This window comes from Lactuca virosa, chromosome 4 (genome assembly GCF_052849685.1).
Source record: "Lactuca virosa cultivar CGN04683 chromosome 4, Lactuca_virosa_CGN04683_v6, whole genome shotgun sequence".
NCBI classification, from domain to species: Eukaryota; Viridiplantae; Streptophyta; class Magnoliopsida; order Asterales; family Asteraceae; genus Lactuca; species Lactuca virosa.
The window spans coordinates 515,363,791-515,372,280 of NC_136429.1; the positions used below are offsets into that span (position 1 = coordinate 515,363,791).

The window sequence follows — 8,490 nt, forward strand, 5'->3', positions numbered from 1 at the left end:
GAGAGCTAGGTTCAAATGTGGATTGACATCTATTGTGCGGACATGTGGACAGTGTTATTCTGTGAGAATGACAAAGAACATATGTTGTTTGATAATGTGAATACATTCAATCTTGCATAACTATTGTCATTATTAAGAATTCACACTAATTAAATCGTCTATAAGGTTATTATAGATTTTTTTTTATTATTCTCATTCTGTCAGAATGTTTATTGAGTCGTATTCTGTAAGAATGAAAATGAGTGATAAACGGTGCGTAAGAACAAAAATAAATAAGAATTAGTGAGAATGCATGAAAATGAAAATAGTTGTGTGATGTTGAACGTATTCACATTAGTAAACAACTTATTCTCTAAGTAATTCTCATAGAATAGCATTGTCCACTCATCCGCACAATAGTTGTCAATCCACATTATAACCTAGCCATATATATATATATATATATATATATATATATATATATATATATATATATATATATATATATATATATATATATATATATATATATATATATATATATATATATATTATGAAATTACAGTTTTAATAAATATTTAGATATTTTTCCTTGGCTACACACTGTCGAATGTCATATCATTAATAGTATGTGCATCAAAAAAGTCTACAGCTTTCGTTCATTTTGAATCATTCATATCAACCTAGGGTGCAGACCTTGATTACTCGATACCATCATACCATCATACACCTGCAAAGACGTTCTTTTGCATTGCTTTTGTAGCGTGTATAACTATTAAAAATCATATAGTCAAGACCCCCCCCCCCAACACTTTTTATACTTGGGATCTTCGGTAACTTGTTAAATATCAAGATGTGGCTACAAATAAAAAAAGTTACTTAAGTTAAAATCAATCAGAAATAAACATGTTAAATATACTTTATATAAATAATTTATCCTAAGATGCTCGAACATGGCATTCTTTTGGTGTCAGAATGTTTTTCCCGATAAGGTCTATCTATTTTGTCTAGTGGTTTTCAATTAGTTTATTAGATTATTGATATTCGCCATATATGGCACAAAACATTATTTACTTTCATGCATTGTACAGAGATGGTTTTACATTTGATTTTGAAAATGGTAGTATTTTGGTTTTCAAAAATGATATTCTTTATTTAAAGTATATCCACGCAATGGAATGTATGAGACCATTATTGGTCCAAGGAAAATTGATAGCTTGATCTAAAATGTTAATTCATACAAGGTTATTGTAGGTAAATCATATATGTGACATTGTCGACTTGGTCATATAAATAAAGAATGTATTGCTAAGCTCTAATCGGATGGGATCTTGGAATAATTTGACTTAGAGTCAGATGATGTAAGCGAGTCTTGCTTACTTGGCAAGATGACAAAGGTACCGTTCACATGTAACTGTGAAAGAGGCATAGATATGTTGGACCTCAATCACAATGATGTAAATGGACTGTAAGATCTACCAACAAACATGGTGAGAGATACTTTGTCATATTTACTTAATATTATAGTAGATATGGATATGTTTATTTTCTTAAACATAATTCTATAACATTTGAGGTGTTCAAGACATTTCAACGAGAAGTAAAGAATCAATTGGACAGGAAAATTAAGACTCTACGATCTGATAGAGTTGGAGAATATCATAGTGGTGAATTATATGATCATTTTAGAAATTGTGGAATAGTTTCACGGCTAGCTCTACCGAGAACACAACATAATGGTTTGTCTAAAAAGAAAACTCGAACTCTAGTCGATATGGTTCGATCTATTTTGACACGTGATACACATACACTTCTGATAAGTTTCTAAGGTTATACCTTAAAGGTTGCTTCATTGTACCAACTAAGAAGGTATCAAAGAAATCTTTTGAAATGTAGAAAGGGACTTTTCCCTCTCTAGCACGTATCAACGGTTGGGGTTATAAAGCTTTCGTTCTCCGCGAAGCGCTCAACAAATCAGGATCTAGATCTGAAAGGTGTTACTTTAGTGGTTATCCCAAAGACTCCTTTGGATATTTTTTTTACAAACCTTCTAAGAAAAAAGTATTTTTTTGCTCAAAAGGCAGTCTTCCGAGAGAGGGAGTTGATATCTCAAGAAACTAGTAAGAGCCAAATTAATATTGATGAGATTCAGGATTCAACAATGATGTAACGCCCCAAAATTTTAACCCAAAATTTTCAATTAAAGCATTAAGTATTTATTCAAATCACAACTACAAGATCTTAAAACATTTATCAAAGTGTCATTTAAAAGTTGTCATGTGAAAAAGTCCCCCATTGATGCGATGCAATCGAATCATGCCCCTCCATTAATATAACAAAACCTGAAACATGTAAACCACAAATCGTAAGCACAAAGCTTAGCGACTTCCCCAAAATACCAGACACAACACAACACATATAAACAACTATGGGTTATAAGCAACCCTAGGGACTATTAGGAGTCCCAGTGGATAAATAGCACGCTCGGTGGGTTATTAGAAATCCTGGGGACTATCAACAGTCCCGGTGGGTTATCAGCAACCCTGGAGACTACCCGAAGCCTCAATAAGAAAACAGTACGTCCGGTGGGTTATCAGCAACCGTAGAGACTATCCGAAGTCTGAATACACAGTAACAACAACCAAGACCCAGCAAGTCAGCACGCGCACACACACACACACACACACACATATATATATATATATATATATATATATATATATATATATATATATATATATATATATATATATTACCACACAGGCTCATACAAACATGAAATAGTCATAAAGACAGCTAGCACCCTACATACACAATTTAGTGAGTCGACATTGGTGCCTTCGACTCACAAGCACAAGGAGAAGACTCACCTCAAACTGCTGAAACAACTAGATAAATTCTCGGACTGCTGATCCGGGAAACCTCTACACTAAATATCATCAAATAATATCCTAATTAATAATCAGGTCATAAACCATAACCGGACCCTGCGCAAAGACACCCAAAAGTGTATAATTGCCTAAGTTCCTAAATGGTGCCCAAAGCCCATTATGGTCCTAAATCCAAGAAGTCCCAAGGCCTATCAATGACCCAAAGTCAGAAAGACTAGTGACCCAATAAGTTCCAAAACCCTAATAGTCTAAATCCCACAACTATGCCCCTTAAGGGCAAAAATACCATTTTGCCCCTTCCATGGTCCAAAACCCTAAATCTTGAACAAGAGTCAAAATTCAGCAAAAGTCAACTGCCCAGCGCGTACGCTGGGCGTACTCCCCCTACACACGGAGTACTCGAAGGTTCAAGTGGGTCCGGGTCAGGCTTGGCTACGCTGGGCGTAGGTAGAAGTACGCGGGGCATACATCGTCTGATCCCAAAAATCACTCCAAAATGTCTTAATCATTATGACATGAAATCCAAACATGGATCTGACCTCCATAAAACGTCTTAATCCATAAATTCCATAACTTTAAGCCTTTACATGGCTGAAAAGAGCTTAAACCTTAAAACCTTAACTTAATCTATACTCAACACCACCAAACTCTTGCATGGCTGGAAAGGGACCATCAAGCAACCATTTTTATGAATCTAAGACCTCTAATACATCTAAAAGGACAGCCAAAATACTCTGTAGTAACCCAAACTCACAAAGGTCCAATCTTTGGGACAAAAAGCTCATAAAAACCCATATAAGAGATCTGGAAGGAAACACATCAAGGTATAAAATTTTTACCTTCAAAAGATGCACAAAATGAGGTAGTTTCTGGATCCATAAGCTTGCAAGCAACACCACCTTCTTCAATAGTCTTCTTCTTCCACAAGAGGGCACCAAGATCACTAACAAGCTTCAAAATCTCCATGCATAAGGCTTAGGCTCGAGAATAGGGTTTGAAAGGAGTGGAGGCTGATAAGAAAACTCCAAGGGAGGCATAAGGTGGATTAAATAGGGAGCAAACCCCTAAATTTAGGGTTTAGGAGCTGAGCTCATATGCCCCGTGTACTAGCATGCATCTCACGTTCCATGGCTCACTTATGTACATTGCGCGTACCTCACGTACGGGCTGAAATGTAAGACTTTTTCCATAAAGGGCCAAATATGCAACTTTAATCAAGCCAAGGACCAAAATGGAAATACCTGGAATCCAGATGTTACAAATAAAGAACCTGAAGTTGGCACTAGCTCTCAACCAGAGGTTGACATACCTATTGAGGAATTGAACTTCCCTCTACCTCCTCCTCGTAGATATGATAAGGAGCATCGCCACCCTGAGTTTTATGGTCTCTATATCACCGAGGAGGATGAAAATCTACTCGATGATGACGAGCCACACAACTATCAGGAAGCCATTACAAGCCTAGAGTATGCGAAATGTTAAGAGGCGCAGGAGAGCAAGAATCAGTCCATACATGATAACCATGTTTGGAATTTGGTTGATCCTACACCTGGCCTTAAAACAGTTGTGTGTAAATGGGTCTTCAAGAAGAAGACTGACATGGATGAGACTGTACACACATTCAAAGATCGATTGTTGCGAAAGGTTATACTCAGACTGAAGGAATTTATTATGAGGATACATTCACACTAGTGGCAATCATAAAATCTATTAGAATACAAGTTTCCATATATGCATTTCATGATTTTGAAATATGGCAAATGAATGTAAAAATTGTATATCTTAATGGAAAGTTAGCATATGACGTCTCTATGGCACAACCTGAAGGTTTTGTACTGTCCAAGTATCCTAATAAGGTGTGCAAACTTGAGAGGTTCATTTATGGGCTCAAACAAGCATCTCGCAGTTGGAACATCTGTTTCGATGAGAAAGTCAAAGAATTTGGTTTCTTGTTAAATGCATATGAACAATGTATATAGGTTAGAGCTAATGAGAGGGTTGTACTCTTCCTTGTATTGTATGTCAATGGCATATTACTCATAAGAAACGATGTCCCAATGCTGCAATGTTTAAAGATCTGTAGGGACATGGGATATATAGAAGATTTTGTGTACATACATGGTATAACGATCTATAGGGATATATCTAAGCGATTAATTAGATTGAGTCAAAGTACATACTTAGATAAGATCTTGTAGAAATTTAAGATGCAAGATTCTAAGAACGGCCTTATTCCTAGACAACATGACACAATATTGAGTAATACTCGATGTCCTAATATTAGTGAAGACTTGGATAAGATGAGTCGAGTCTATTATGCATTTGCTAAAGAATGGATCATGTATGCCATGATATGTATTATGCCCGATGTCTCGTGTGCTCTTAGCATGATGTCCTGTGTGCTCTTAGCATGATGAGTCCTTATTAGGCCAACCCATACAAAAATCATTAGATCGCAGTCAAGAACATTTCGAAAAACCTTTGGAGGACTATAGATAGGTTCTTGGTCTTTGGTGATAAGGAAGAGCTAAGTATAAAGGGTTATAATTTTATAAACGTGTTATTTCGCCGTTGCATAATCAATTCACATATGTTTCGTTTTAATTAAATTTTATCCGATTATCATACAAAGGGCTTCTAGCCCAGCGGTTGAGGGTTCAAGTCCCGTCGTGGACATAGGTGGATTTAAGGTGTAATTTAGGAGTAGATTAGATTTGCCGTTTCAAAAAAAAAAAAAAAAAAAAAAAAAAAAAAAAACTAGGATTTTAAATTCAAATATCATGAAAAAATACCTATATATTATCTTCTTATTAATAACAAAACGAAAAATGAATGGAGGAAAAAGGGTATCATCCAAGGAGTTGCTAAATTTGGGTCTTATTTCTAAAAGAGACTTAATTGTATTTTTAACATAAAATGACATATTTTGTTTGAAATTTTCAAATGAAATTTTAATCCAAAATAATAAGTCAACCGATTTGAATGAACTTTTATTTTTTATTTTTTACGAACAAAAGGCAAGAGATTAATCAAACTAAGTATTATAATCCAAGGGTTTTTTGAAACTAACTATTTTAAATTGATTTTTATTTTATTATTTTATTATATAATGTTATTATAGTTCTTTTATTCTTTTTAATTTCATTTTATTATTCTATTGTAATCTTATTTCAATTTCATATATATATATATATATATATATATATATATATATATATATATATACTAGCTATTTATCCGCACCAAGCGACGGGTGAGAAAAAAATAATAGGATTTATTTTAAATTTTATTTTCAAGGAAAACATGTGTTATGACATGCAAAAAAATTAGTAGGTATGTACTGTCTTTATATTTTGTTAAATTTAGGACTTAAATATAATGAAGTGTTCAAAACCGTAAACTTATACCATGAGATATAATGATAATATGGGCTTATATGCCAAATTTCATTCAATGGTAGAATTTTTATAACTAAATGTTAATGAATAAGAATAAAGATTTATGTCATTTAACAAAAAAAAGGAAATGGAATTTAACAGAGAATTTAATGACGATTTCATTTTTTGGACTACATCAAAAGAGACATCATATATTGACTTGAACGACGTCATATAAAAGGAAATAAAAGCCCCTCATTGCCATTTCTGGAACAACGATCGAGTTTAGCCTTCTTCCAAGCCAACAATCGATCTCGCTTTGCCCTTCTGGTTGGTATCGTAGAGTCGGAGATCTTCCAAACGTATATCATCTTCTAATCGCCGATTTCCCGTTCGCGTAATCGGAGGCGCCATCCTATCTTTATTGCAAGACAGCCTATGACGTTCTTCTCCAATACTTAGCGTCATCGACGGTTAGAGGTCCTTAATTTCACAGAGAAAACCGTTATTTCACTCAGGTAAAAATGAAATCTTCTTCTTCCTTAAATTTGTTTGTTTCTTCCTCTTTACACCACTATCGTGACTACCATCAGACTTCATCAAACCATTTCAAGTCGCCCTTCAAGAACCCTAGCATTAACCTACATGATCGCACCATCACCATTCACATTGCACCGATCTTTCACCCTCTATTTCTCTCACAGTCCCAACCATACGATGCCTCTTTCTTTCCCACTCTCTATCTTTGTCAACCAATCTCTAAAAGAATAGTTCTAACATAATCCTTATTGTATTTTTTCAGATTTTTACAGAGGAAAGAAGAGCGACTATTTGTTTATTCACCATTGCATCTTCTTCCCACCTCCTGATAATTGTTGCTATAATGTTAACAGGTACCACTAATTTGTTACTGAATTGTTATATGGTTTAACATTAAGCACTTAATGGTGTTAATGGTATTAATGTGGTTGCCGAATTGATTTTTATAAAAAAAAGATTATTTGCTTTGAGGTGGCAATGTTAATAGCTTTTTCTTAAGTCAAACTTACACATTACACATTTATTAAATGCTTTTTATGTTGATTGCTTATGAATAACAACAATGATATAATATATTGCTTTGTTAGTGTTTAGTGTTGCTATTTTCTCAATGGTTTTAGTGCCATTTTTACCTGAGTGAAATTAAACTAAAATGGGTTGATACACATACCTACTGATTTTGATGAAGCCCAAAGTGTACGGATGGTGTGATGAAGCCCAAAGTGTACGGATGGTGTGATGAAGCCAACAGAACAAATGATGTTTAAGTCAGACTTTTAATAAATCATTTTCTAGTAAAAATGGTTTTTACAGATGGTCAAAAAGAACATCTTGCTTTACCGTATTATCAGTTACCCACAACATACAAATTAAACTAAAATGGGTTGATACACATACCTATTGATTTTGATGAATCCCAAAGTGTACGGATGGTGTGATGAAGCCAATAGAACAAATGATGTTTAATGTTTATGCATGTAAAAAAGAACATCTAGTTAATGTATATAAGATTGATTGGTGGTTGATTCGGACCTGTAAACGTAAACACACACACACACACAATTAAAGAGAGTTAGAATGTAGATGTGACATCCCCAAATTTACAGTCATTTTAAAAATTTTATTTATACTTATTTTAAACAGAGTATTTCTTTTGTTGCGAAATTTGGTCCCAAAAATATGATTTCAATGTGAGATAATATTAACATTAAACATTTTCGAAGAAACGTTCGATATTGATATTCTTTCAAAACATGGAATGTCATAACTGATACAAAACATAAGCATAAATAGACCTTACATTACTTCACACTAATGATCTATATTTCATTTAATATCTCCCTGTAATGTATATTCGCATAGATACCTATTATACAAATTAATTAAGTAGGTCAGGTTGCGAGACCTAGTGAGTACATAGGGTTTTCAACCCACAATAATATAGTTAATGTGTTTAATTATAAAACAATTAACCCTATTAACCATCCTCGTTTTCTTATTTATTCTTCCCTAAGGGTTTATGTAACATCCCAAAAAAATACAACCCAAAAATTTTTGTTTGAAATCATTACTAAACCATAATATCAAATATCAAAAGATAAAAACCATGAATTGTGTATCTCAAATGTCATAATAAATTATCTAATCGAAAATAGTGTCAAGATCATTCATGTCAAAATATCAGAGTTTAACTCCCAGGCTAA

General features: G+C 33.7%; 1 long non-coding RNA gene across 1 annotated transcript; it reads left to right on the plus strand.

Moving 5' to 3' along the window:
• The first annotated feature begins 6,529 nt into the window (after window positions 1-6,529).
• Window positions 6,530-7,887, plus strand: LOC145169510 (uncharacterized). Its single transcript, XR_013742542.1, has 3 exons — window positions 6,530-6,765; window positions 7,050-7,140; window positions 7,476-7,887. It is a non-coding gene; the product is annotated as an uncharacterized LOC145169510 (long non-coding RNA).
• Window positions 7,888-8,490: the final 603 nt, after the last annotated feature.